The sequence below is a fragment of the Lampetra fluviatilis genome, chromosome 5, assembly GCF_964198595.1.
Source record: "Lampetra fluviatilis chromosome 5, kcLamFluv1.1, whole genome shotgun sequence".
NCBI classification, from domain to species: Eukaryota; Metazoa; Chordata; class Hyperoartia; order Petromyzontiformes; family Petromyzontidae; genus Lampetra; species Lampetra fluviatilis.
Window position 1 is genome coordinate 18,859,222 of NC_136279.1, and position 13,974 is coordinate 18,873,195.

Genomic DNA, 13,974 nt, shown 5'->3' on the forward strand with positions numbered 1-13,974 from the left:
TCAGACCCTTGGCCACACCTACGGAGTTGTGTGCCATTGCGGTAATGGGAAGAGGTGAATAGCAGAAGATTTGTAACTTTGATCCTTACCTTTCTATCGATAGTTCAATGTCAATGTTTTATTAAAGGACGAGACTGTGTCGTGTTATTTTGGTGTGGTCTGGGACTGGTTTTTTTTCCGCCTTGCCCAACCTTGATAAATCGGACTTATGTAATAATCGTACTTATTTAGATTTAGTGGCTTGATTACTTTTTTCTCTCTATTTTTGCACTATAAATTTTTTTTGGTATCGTTTGTTATTGTAACTTGGTGACCCGCCCCATACTTGGACATCTGTGAACAAAGAGATTCTTAGCTCATCGGATTCCTCCTCCAGACTAAATAAAGATTCCGATAAGAATGATTGCAGGTAGGGGGCGGGGTACAGGGACGAGGGATGGAGGTGTCATAGGGTGGTCCAGATGTCTTGTGACCCCCCATTTAATTCTCTAAAACGAATTTTTTTTTAAGTAAAGTTGATTTCATACAGAAATTAAAAGGCAAAGGGGATAAAATGTTATTGGTCAATTAATTGGTGGGGCGGGGGGGGGCACAATACATCTGGACCACTCCGTATTGTGAGACAGGTATTGGGTGTCATTTAGATAATCAATGGCGTTGCTGTGAGCAAGGGTTGGGGGCGGGAGGTCATTAAGAGAAGGGGGGGGGATGGAGGCTGAACTAACATCTCTGGACTTTACCTACAAAACAAAGTTTAGTTCCACTTGTGTATATTTTCAAACGTGGTTTCTTTACCTTCCCAATATTTTGAACTCCTATCGTGTTTTTTTGTTAATTGTTTGCTGTTTTCACGTTCTGACCCTGTGCCCCCCCCCCCTTACTGGACATGGCTCATCGGATTCCTCCAGTACTGTCGGATTCTGATGAGATCGTGAATGGGGGGGGGGGGTGTGTAAGATTACACCGTGTGATGTGTAGGGTGTGATGTTGCTGTGTGTAAGATTACACCGTGTGATGTGTAAGATTACACCGTGTGTTGTGTAGGGTGTGATGTTGCTGTGTGTAAGATTACACCGTGTGATGTGTAAGATTACACCGTGTGGTGTGTAAGATTACACCGTTTGTTGTGTAGGGTGTGATGTTGCTGTGTGTAAGATTACACCACGTGTGATGTGTAAGATTACACTGGGTGTGTTGTTGCTGTGTGTACATGACACCACCAACACATGTTGTTGTTGGTGTACATGACACCATCAACACATGTTGTTGTTGGTGTACATGACACCATCAACACATGTTGTTGTTGGTGTACATGACACCATCAACACATGTTGTTGTTGGTGTACATGACACCATCAACACATGTTGTTGTTGGTGTACATGACACCATCAACACATGTTGTTGTTGGTGTACATGACACCATCAACACATGTTGTTGTTGGTGTACATGACACCATCAACACATGTTGTTGTTGGTGTACATGACACCATCAACACATGTTGTTGTTGGTGTACATGACACCATCAACACTTGTTGTTGCTGTGTGTACATGACACCACCAACACATGTTGTTGTTGGTGTACATGACACCATCAACACATGTTGTTGTTGGTGTACATGACACCACCACTTGTTGTTGCTGTGTGTATATGACACCACCACCACGCGTGTTGTTGTTGCTGTGTGTATATGACACCACCACGCATGTTGTTGTTGCTGTGTGTACATGACACCACCACCACCACACGTATTGTTGCTGTGTACATGACACCACCACCACCACTCGTGTTGTTGTTGCTGTGTGTACATGACACCACCACCACCACTTGTTGTTGCTGTGTGTACATGACACTACCACTTGTTGTTGCTGTGTGTACATGACACCACCACTTGTTGTTGCTGTGTGTACATGACACTACCACTTGTTGTTGCTGTGTGTACATGACACCACCACTTGTTGTTGCTGTGTGTACATGACACTACCACTTGTTGTTGCTGTGTGTACATGACACCACCACTTGTTGTTGCTGTGTGTACATGACAACAACACGCGTGTTGTTGTTGTTGTTTTCCCGTTAGGGAGGAGACGGTGGGAGGGGCTTAGATGTGGAAGCGGAAGTGACGTTCGCGACACTGGGGTCACGTACCGGAAATGCCCTCACTGGGTTGTTTTCGAGGCCACGTGACCGGATGTCCGTTGCGATGTTTTTTTTAAATCCACGATGGCATCGTGTACAGTGCGCGCACGTGCGTTTGTACAGTACCAAAAAACCGTACACCGGCCGTTCTATATACACACACAGTCGTGTATGTTTATGTAGACACATACATATACATGCCCCCGTTATAGCTTTACATAGAGTTAGTGGAGGCGAGTGGCTGCTGTTGGCGATAATCTGTTGAGGTAGGCACGACGCACCGGGCTGTTTAGTGCGGTGAAGCGGCCGCCTTTGTCTCTACTACAAAGTGCTTGATGTTTACACAAGCCGCGTGCGGGCACTCGTTTCACGCTGAGCCGTCCTAGGGGAGAGCCGCGGCCGCAGTCGATTGACAACGTGCACACCAAGTGACGTTCACTCGCTACGAAATCGCCCGCACTTGACACCCTACAAACTCGGCCTGCGTGGGCTGTCGCGGCGAGTGTTGACCTTAACAGGGTCCATACGTATTCTTGGTTCTTTCGGTAAAGTCACGTAGAAGGGAAATAAAATAATATAAATATAAAACAATTTTTCACGACGTTTCGACTGCAACATAAGCAATCATCCTCAGGTGTGAAATCCACAGCAAGAAAATTCGAAACAATATTCTTGCTGTGGATTTCACACCTGATGATGATTGCTTGTGTTGCGCCCGAAACGTCGTGCTTTATTTTATTTTCTACCTACGTGACTTTACCGAAATAACCAAAGAGTATGGATCCCTGCAGTCACGAAAGCTTCAAATCTAGACTAAACAGGGGTAGCTATTTAGGTCAGCCCCCCCCCCTCCCCCCAACAACGAGAGTGGTGTGCCCGGCCGCCTTTGTCTCCCCAGGGCTGATGTTTTCTCCAGCGAACTCGGCACCCGCGTTCCCCCGTAAAATCTCAAACCCTGAATCGCGTGCGCAGCGAGCGCCTCACCGTGGAGACTCGTTTCAGAATTGCAATGGCAGCAAAAGCTAAACTCGCTATAATTGTCACAACCGTAGTTAAAGGTTTTTTGGTTTTGTTAGCTCGCGTAAATATGAATGTGTCGTCGTCGTGAAACCCGCCACCCGACAGCCAATTTGATCAAGTTTGTCGCTTGCCAATTCGTCATTACTACTTCAACACAACCGGTTGCGTGTTGGAGAGTAAACTCCACATTCACATTCTTAGGTTTTTTCGGTAAAGTCACGTAGGTAAAACATTAAAATTAATAAAAGTAAAATAAAAATCACGACGTTTCGGAGGCAACACAAGCTTCCGTCTTCAGGTGGAACCGTCACAGCCACGACAGCTGTATCAAGTGAATGAGAGATTACAAGAGCTACCACTCCGTATATATAATGGTTGGAGAGGGGGGAAGGGCCAAGTACGGCACACTTTTTATTAATATGGTAAGGTGAGGCTTAAGAGGCTGAGCCTTTGTTATTTTAATGTTTTACCTACGTGACTTTACAGAAAAAACCTAATAATGTGAATCCTTGCAGTCACGAAAGCTTCAAATCTAGAATCCACATTCACATTTCGAGTAACTGTGGCGTTTCGTGGGGTGATTACAACAAGTAGCTTCATCAGGAGATTAGCCGGAATTGTGAGTAAGTCTTCCTGTTTCGGGCGGCGGCGGCGGGTTTAACGACACATTTATATTTACGCGATCCAACCCAAAAACAACCACATTTATGATGGGTAAAATTGGTCGAGAAAGCCGACTCACGTGTCAAACTGTGTTGATAACCGCCAGCCCCACTGACACTGATCTGAAACATTATCATCATCATCACCACCTTCACTGCTTCTGTTGTCTTTCATTCTTTGTTTTAAGACGTGTCCGTAAGATTATAGGATAACATAGGGTACAACAATATTGAATTATATTCTTGGTTCTTTCGGTAAAGTCACGTAGAAGGGAAATAATCAAATAATAAAAATCAAACAATAAAATTCTCACGACGTTTCGATTGCAACACAAGCAATCATCATCAGGTGTGAAACCCACAGCAAGAATTTTGGAAAAAAAATTTTATTTCAAATTTTCTTGCTGTGGTTTTCACACCTGATGATGATTGCTTGTGTTTCAATCGAAACGTCATGAGAACTTTATTGTTTTATTTTTATTATTTTATTATTTCCCTTCTACGTGACTTTACCGAAAGAACCAATAATATGAATCCCCGCAGTCACGAAAGCTTTAAATCGAAAAATATAGAATTACATTGAATTATTCTATCCTCTAATCGTGGTTACACACCGCTGGTTTAAGTATTCTTCATTGTGTATTCATGTGTTTGGGTGCGATATTCATCGCATAAACGCATCCTGTTCAAATGATTGATTTAAACAAACAAAAGTTTGTATACGTGTGCATAACGTGTTTTCTAGAGTATGCGTGATTGAGTGTGGGGAGCGGTGGCGTAGTGGTTAGCGCGCTTCACTTCGTACCCGGCGACCCGGGTTCGATTCCCGCTCACGGCCAACACCGGTGACGATTATCTGAACCGGTCCTGGGCCTCCTCCCCTAGGTCGACTCAGCCTCAAATGAGTACTTGATGCGATGGTGTCAACATCGCCACTAGGAAGACAAAGGCGGCCGGGTGTGGTGTTGGCCACCCACCCCCTCGTGTGCCGTGCCCGCACCTGAACAGGTGCTCGCTAACAGCAGCACTTGCCCCAACAGTCTGCTAAGGCTACACGGGGGAACTTTGTTTGGGTGCGGATGAGCGACGCAGTGGAGATCCCAGATTGTGCATCAGCCAGTCATCTGTCAGTCAACCCATGACACTTGGGTCTGTTCTGTGACCTCCTGTTAACGAGCCTTCGACACTTCACGTGGCCTCCTCCCAAGGGGGTGGCACAGTCGGGTTTTTTTTACAATCGGGTTTAATTGTCTTTTTATATTAAACCCGATCATCTGAGATTGGGAGAAATCCGGTTTAATCGGTTCTAATTGCAGAACCGCACTTCACCAACTTCTCAACGATGAGCTTCATCCATTCCAAGCGAAGGAACTCACTGGCGGCGCCCACGATTGTGGAGGAGAAGCTCCTCGTGTTCATCACGACCAACCTGCCCGCCGCATTCTACGACTACCCCGTGCCCGACGACCCCCCCGAGTACGATAGCAGCACCGACGAGGAAGCAGCCTAAGCCTTGGATCAGAGTTTCGTATTCATTGAACCAGGTTTTAATTCCACGAAATCGGGTTTAATTGTATTAAAGAAAAAACCTGATGCTTGCCGCTGGAAAAATCGGTTTTTTTTCCACCCATGCTTCCTCCAATTAGCACGGTTTGCTACGCGAAAGACGTTCAGTGCACCTAGCCTGGCACTTCGTGGGCGAACGGCGGCTTAACGTTGGTCGAGCGTGTGTGGATTTGAGTGGAGGGATGTGGATGCGAGTGGATCTCTCTTTGTACACGTCTCGTTACGCGTTTGCTACGGGTCGATCCTGAGTCGTTCCACCTCAACGGATTTTCCAGGTGAAATATTTCTACGGATAAAATGGAGGAGGGAAAAAACGCCGATAATCTCTAATCCCAAGTCAGCCTAAGCTCTGATGTATGTACATATGTTGAACTTTTTTATTCTTGGTTCTTTCGGTAAAGTCACGTAGATGGGAGATAATAAAACAATAAAAATAAAACATAATAAAATAATATAATTCTCACGACGTTTCGGCCACAACGCAAGCAGCCGTCCTCAGGTGAAGAACAGGGCTGTCGGAAAGACAGCGACAGACCTGTTCTTCACCTGAGGACGGCTGCTTGCGTTGTGGCCGAAACGTCGTGAGAATTGTATTATTTTATGTTTTTTTATTTTATCTTCCTTCCACGTGACTTTACCGAAAGAACCAAGAAGATGAATCCCTGCAGTCACGAAAGCTTTCAATCGAAATTTAAATAATATTTTATTATGTTTCATTTTTATTATTTTATTATTTCCCTTCTACGTGACTTTACCGAAAGAACCAAGAAGATGAATCCCTGCAGTCACGAAAGCTTTCAATCGAAATGTAATGTTGAACTTTCTTACGTGCGACAGGTGGTACAATCTTTGGACGGTGGTGCCTCGAATTTGGCATAAATGTACGCACCCTCTGATGCCAGAGGTGGGACAAAGTCATTGTTATGCAAGTCCAAGTCGAGTCGCAAGTCATCAAATTCATGACTCGAGTCTGACTCGAGTCCAAGTCACATGACTCGAGTCCACACCTCTGTCTGATGCACAACGGATGTCAAACATCATTCGAAACGGGGTATAGGGCCAAAGTGTGGCCGTTTTACAAATTCTAGAAATTACCCGCAATCACTCAGCAACATCCCCGCACTATCAAAGTAGGTGCAAACCTCGATTTAAAGCTTTCGTGACTGCAGGGATTCATCTTCTTGGTTCTTTCGGTATAGTCACGTAGAAGGGAAATAATAAAATAATAAAAATACAACATTATAAAATAATTCTCACGACGTTTCGGCCACAACGCAAGCAGCCGTCCTCAGACGCTGTCTTTCCGACAGACCTGTTCTTCACCTGAGGACGGCTGCTTGCGTTGTGGCCGAAACGTCGTGACAATTATCTTATTGTTTTATTTTTATTATTTTACTATTTCCCTTCTACGTGACTTTACCGAAAGAACCAAGAAGATAGGTGCAAACCCTTACACGGAGTCGGTGCTTGCTCCTCGTAACGGACTCGGAAAGACCTGAATTACACGGGTGCCTTTTAATAACCTGGTTCCTTTAATAATAAACGCGGTCAAACACTGGCGCGATATTTACAGCAGCTGTAAAACGTCTCCCCCACGTCATCCGCCAACGGCGCGCGCGTACCGTGTGTGCGTTCATGCGCACTCATGGGCCCCCCCATTGGCGACATCCACAGGACCCACGAGAGAATGTCCACAGAACGTTTCACAACCTACATGCAACCCTCCACGGGACCCGGCGTCACCACCACCACCAACAACCGCCATTCGCCACTAAGTGGCGGTGGCATCACCACGACGCTTGTGCCAGGCCAAGTGCACCTTGAGGCTACCACGTGAAGTGTCGAACGCTCGCTGGCAGGTCACGGGGCAGACCCAGCAGGTGCCACGGGTCGACTGACCGAGATGACTGGCTGATGCACCACCTGTGCCCCCTACTGTGCCAACTTGCTGCGCTTTAGCCACCCGGCGCTCCGCTCGTTGTTGAGCGTCACTCCTCCGCCCTCCGTTGTTGCTGGAGGGCGACTGCCTCCAACTGCCAAGTAGCGTCCTTCACGAGCCTCCTCCACAGAGGGCGATCTTGACACCGGGGTCACCACCACAGGACACACAAGCATGTCCATGGAACCCAGTAGAATGTTTGAAGCCTCGGGACGGATGCAAAACGAGGGCTTTGGGACCTCTGGAACAAAGCGATTGGTGCTGGACACACACACACACGGTGTAGCGATGTTAATACGCACACCACACACATACGTGCACCGTGCCTGCGTGCCGCACGTGCACCTGGTTTACTGCGTAGACTTTGAACGCATCGACCTTGTGTTTGTACGCGCAGAAAACATCCATAAGCCAGTGGAGGAAATTCCACGTTCATGCGACGGGGAGGCCAATCTCTGCACAGGGCAGCCACAAAATGGTTCTTGGTTTATCGACCCCTTTTTTTGTAATGATGAAGATGATGGGACAAGTGAAACCCTGAAGGGATTTGGAGAAAAAAAGAGAAAAGACCAATCGGTGTAGAGGTCACACACACACACACTCACGCGCATAAATTGCGTGCTATACAATGTTACCATGGTGACGCTTTCACCAACCTGCACTGACCAGCATGAAGTATGGTCACTTAACTCCCGTGATCCACATGGTGTGGGCAGGATGCCATCCAGCAGTGGACCGACGGGGTTGTTGGACACACATATCGTACACAAAGTAGCGCAGTGTGATTGGTCTCACACGTACACGTGGTCGCAATACTGGAGAGTTACATGTATGCTTCGTGTCATACATATATTAAACCTATTACATGTGCGAAGTGCATACATTGAACAATGCACATTCATGAATTCCATTGTGTTAAAATGTATAATTACGTTATGTAAATGGGCCGCTGTACAGAAACAGTCGTTCCTTGTTTCTCAGTCTGCTCGTCCTGGTGAGGGTCGCGGCGGCAGCGTTGTGAGTCGTGGTGGTCCAGACCTCCCTTTCCCTGGCGACAAGACTCTAGCTCTTCCCGAGGAATTCCCAGGCGTTCCCAGGCCAGCTGAGCGACATGGTCCCACCAGCGTGTCCTGGGCCGGCTCCTTCACCCAGTGGGACGTGCCCAGTTAAGTTCCAGGAGGAGTCTACCGGGGGACATCCTTACCAGGTGCCCAAACCACCTCAACTGGCTCCTCTTGATCCGGAGGAGCAGAGGGGCTCTACCGAAACTCTCCCAGATTACCGAGCTCCTCACCCGATCATGGAGATTGAGCCCGGCAACCCTGCGGAGAAACCTCATTTCGGGGCCCCTCGTACCCGCGATCTCATCCTTTCAGTCATCACCCAAAGCTCATGACCATAGGCGAGGGTGGGAATGCAGATCGACCTGTAAACCGAGAGCTTTGTTCGGAAAAAACTCCGCTCCCGCTGTACTACCACGGAACGGTGCAGTGCACGCAACACCGCGGACGCCGCAGCGATCCGTTGGCCGATCTCCCGCTGCCACTCGCGAGAGAGACCCCGAGGTACTTGAACTCCTCCACTCAGGGCAGCTGTCCTCACCTCACCTGGAGAGAACAATCCACCGTCTCCTAGGAGTGAACTGTGACCTCAGATTTGCAGGTGCTGATCCTGATCCCAGCCGCTTCACACTCGGCATCACACCGTTCAAGTGCCCGCTGGAGATCACAGACTGACGAGGCAAAGAGGACAACGTCGTCTGAAAAAAGCAGCGACGCCACCTCCATGCCCCCGTACCGGATACTCTCCATACCTCGGCTGCGCCTTGATATCCTGTCCATGACAATCACAAACAGGAGTGGAGACGAAACGCACCCATGGCGTTGTCCAACACCCACGGTGAACGACTTTGATTTAACACCAAGCATACGGACACAGCTCTCACTCCGGGAATAGAGACACCGGATAATGCACAAAAGCGGCACCGGTACATCATACTGCCGCAGCACCTCTCACAAGACATTGCGGGGAACCCGGTCAATATGCTTTCTCAAAGTCTACAAATCAGAGGTAGACTGGAAAAGCGTACTTCCACGACTCCTCAAATATCTGTGAGAGGGAAAGAGCTGGTCCATTGTTCCACGACCACCGGGCAAGCCTCCTTCTCCAGCACTCTGGCATCAGCTTTAGCGGAGACGCTGAGGAGTGCGATTCCTCTGTAGTTGGAACACACCGTCTGGTCCACGTTTAAAAAAATGGGAACCATACCCCAGTTGGTCAATCCAGCGATACTGTAACCGCCTTCCATGCACCATTGAGGCGGCGTGTTAACCATGATAACTCTTACACTGTATTCCTTGTCTGTGCAAGATTTTCTGATTTTGGCATTTTCTTAACTATTCAGGAGTGGCTTTGTTTTGGACCGTTATTTGTCTGGAACTTCCCCCCAGACCTGTTCGCCAAGCGAGACCCTACCAGTAGTACCCTACCAGTAGTACAAGACTACAGGCGACGTAGCTCTGAGGGTTACTGGAACACGTAAACCCCACCACCGCGATAAGGTTACGATATATCGTTGTTCCAGTAGCAGAAACAACGTGAATATGTATGTTTTAGAGAGAAAGGGGAGCAGTGGTAGGTCTCTATGCGAGTCTATGGGTCTCTGGGTATGGGAGAAAGCGACAGGCAGTCAGTAGAAGAGGAAGGTCCCATGCCTGGATTTAAAGAGCTACAGGCAGTCGATAGCACATGTCTGAGAGAAAGGAGATTTTCGCCACCATAAAAATCCAATAGTATTGTAACATCCATGCCTATATTATGGACAGGGCATAGCTTGTACACACAAAAAGATGATGACAAAATACGGCAAGATGGACGTAGCTGGGTGCCAAAATAATTCCTGTAACAGCTTTCCAGATTGTTCCTGCTGAAACGACCCATGTGGTCGCGGTGATGGAAATGCTGGCAAATGATTGCAATGATGTTGATGAAGTTTGAGATCAATGTTGGCGGTGCTGGTGTTTGCGGTCATGTCTGCGTGCGAGTGTGTTGATTGCCTTTGTCTTTGTGTAGATAGTTGGCACAGCAGGGGCCACAGGTGATGCATCTGCCAGTCATCTCTAGTCAGTCAATCCATGGCCCACGGGTCTGTCCTGTGACCTCCTGCCAGCAGTGAGCGTTCGACACACTTCACGTGGCCTGAGAATGCACCTGGTCTGGCACAAGCGCCGTGGTGACTTCACCGCCACTTAGTAGCGAATGCTGTTGTTGTGTAGATTGTTATTCCAGTAGCTGCCATCCACTGTAGAGAAACCAACCTCTACCTTAGGAATGTGGAGTTATCACCATTGGCTCAGCAGAAAAAGAGCCGTGTCCCATTGCTTGTTTGAGCAGAGGGACGCACGCACCCCACTAAAATAACGGGGAGATAAATTATAGCAAAACATTGAGATTATTTTGACGCGCTAAGAGGAAGGACCCATTTGCTCGAAACGTCACCTACTCTATATTTCTTCCTTTTAAGGCAAAGGTATCGATGAACGTGTCGCCTGGTTTTTGTCGTGTTCATTTTGTGCTCCTTCCAATGCAGAAGCAGCAGCACCAAATAATCTGTTTCACTTTAATTCAAAGCCTCCACGCGTCTCCCACCAACCTCAATGTACTTGTGAAATATTTTAACGTCCTCCTCCTCCTCTGCAACGAATGTAATCAGCCGTTGAGAAGTGGGTCACTACAAATCGGTGGGGCATCTAGAATTGGATCGCCATGTATACACTGCATAATACGTACACTATATATACACATACTGTGTGTACACACACACACCATTGTGTATACGTGTGCGGACGTGCGCAAGGCACAGACGCTGCGTGTAACAACGGTTCACCCTGTGGGCGTACACACATCTGTATGTGGGCCGCACGCCAAATGCCAACGCAGCAGTTCGTACAGGAGCGTACACAGTCGTGTAACGTGGAAACACTATACAAGGACAAACATCCCCCCATTTAGTCTTATAGACCACGAAGGGCAAGTGCTGTTAGCGAGCACTTATTAAGGCCGGAAACAAAAATACAACACGTGATGATGTGGCCAGCACCACTTCTGCCCGGGCAATATCTCCCGAGCGCTGATGTTTGTATACACACCGTACAAGGTACTCGTTTAAGGCCGAGTCCACCTAGAGGGGGGGAGGGAGGCGGGGTGGGGTTCCAGGACTGGTTCAGGTACCACTCGCCGCTCTATGTTCCAACATCATGGCTGGGAGTCGAACCCAGGTCCCCACGCACGCGTGCGCGCACACACGCTAACAGTATGCGTATACTGTATATGGGTCGTCTTGGCCAACACTGCGCCTACCGTATACAATAATGCTGTACACACAAGGCTCAATAATAATACAAACATCATGACAATACAAATATGATGATGATGATGATAATAATAATAATACGTAAGGTAATTCTGCTGGGCGATAGGAAATAACTTTAGCCCGCACAATAAATCAACACCGATATTTAAAATATTTACAATGGGGGTCACTTTGCCGAGCGTGTTGTTGTGACCCCCCCAAACCGGTGGGGCTGGGGGGGGGGGTCAGGATCAGGGTCAGAGGGATCGAGGTCACGGTCCCGGAGGACGGACGAACGGCCACAGGGGGGGGTGTCACCCCGTACCCCTTCGTTGTGGGGGGGGGGTCGAGGCAGGAACGGAGGAAGAGAGAGTGTTGCATTCGTGAACTTTAAAAGCGGTTAAAAATGTAACTGGAACGGGGCAAAAAACCACAGTTGTTTCGGCCTCGTGACCTCGCGGATTCGCCTGCAATGAGATCAGTACCCCAATCTGGGTACTGTCACCACCAGACCCCTCCTACGTCACTCTCGCCCTCTGGGTCACCGTGCCCTTCTTTCCATGCCTCTGCCCCAGTCAGGGTTAGCGATACCCTGGATTGGTGTATGCCTCACCCAAGACCTCCTTTAGATCACATCAGCATCTCTCTCTCCGCCGGGTCAGTTTACGGGCGTGTCTCCGTGTCTCTTACGAAAAGGTCAAGTGTAATCTCCGGGTGAGTCCCGTGGCATGGGATGGCATCATCTGACCGACCGCTCTCCCAACCCAAGTAACAGTCTGACCTCTGCCATTGGCCGGTTGCGTAAAATACGATAAGTGTTAAGTTGTTTTACACCTAGAAATAAGACATGGGTAATGATGATGCTAATTTACCCGACAAAAGTCTGAATGAGTCTCAAGATCATTTTCCTGGAGGGTCCTAAATTCCAATGCCTGGCCAATACCTTAAGGGGTGTCTTGTTACGCGCGCGTTCAGGAAACCGATATTCTCAGACAAACCCCCCCCCCGCCACGCGTAGCAGGGGACATCGTTCAAAAGTCCGCACAGACAGGTTCACGAACTCGCTTAACGCGTGCGTGCTACTGGCGGCCCATCGCGCTCCAGTGGGTTTGATAGTTTCGCTAATTTAGCGATGCACCAACACCTCGTCCTCCAGAGTACCGGACCTCGCTCGGGCACGTGCGACGTCGCAAACTGTTCCTGCCGCTCTTAAAAACACCGCTGCTGCCAATCAGAAATTGTTTTTGAGGTTCGTGGTGAGGGGGTGGGGGGGGTAGCCGTGAGCGGTGATGGAAGAGTCGGTAAGAAACCCGCGCCGTTCGTCCTGCAGTAAGTAGCCTACGATCAACTACTGCCATTTTCCCTCTTTGGGGAAGAAAATATAAAAATAACATTGTGGTCTAGGACTAGGAACCGTTATGAAAAGTGCTCGGGTGTGCACGATTGGTGTTCCGAGAAGCTCCGGCACGGTGTACCATTCTATACTTGTAGGAGAAGGGCACATTGATGACCGCAGCATAACCATATGAGTGGTGGGAGCGAGATGGCATGTTAAGCGTAGGTGCTTAACAACGCGTTGATGAACCCAACGCGTAGGTGGTTTTCGCGACCGATGCCATGATCCACTATTGATTCTTGGGTTAGGCGACGTGTAATGGATCCCATCCGGCCAAATGTTTCGTTTCAGAAGTCATTTCTGATTTTGGCTGGTTCCGAGACACCTGGAGATGCTCGACGCAAATTGAAGTGAAATGTCGTTTTTATAAAACCGCTAAATTCTGCCGCGGGAAAAACTGATCTTCAAACTACCGGCGAGTGCGCTCAAACGTAATCCATAATTGGCCCAACCCAAACGTCAATTGCAAATCATCTTATTGACATCTATTCTTACGCTCACTCCACACGGATTAAATCGTGCGCGCAACCATGGACTCTCCCTCCCAATATCGTGTCGTATCGTACGCAGGCGATTCACGCAGCCGCCACTATACGTTCGGCACGGCGTAGAAATAGGAATGACTGTCGAATTGGATGGCGATGCGGAATCGCGACGATCCATCGTACTGCACTACCATTGTGGGGGGGGGGGGGGGGGGACGAATGGGGGGGTGGGGGTTTGCCGATTGGCTGCGGCGCTGTTGTTTGAGGCGCCGGTCTTTCGCGACGAAACCCCATGACGCCCAGCGGCGAACGAGTTCGGTCCCCGATTGTTTTGACGCAACCGACCACGGCTCGGCCCCCCAGCGTGACCTCGGCGTGACCTCGGCGTGACCTCCACGGCGTGACCCTCAGCGTG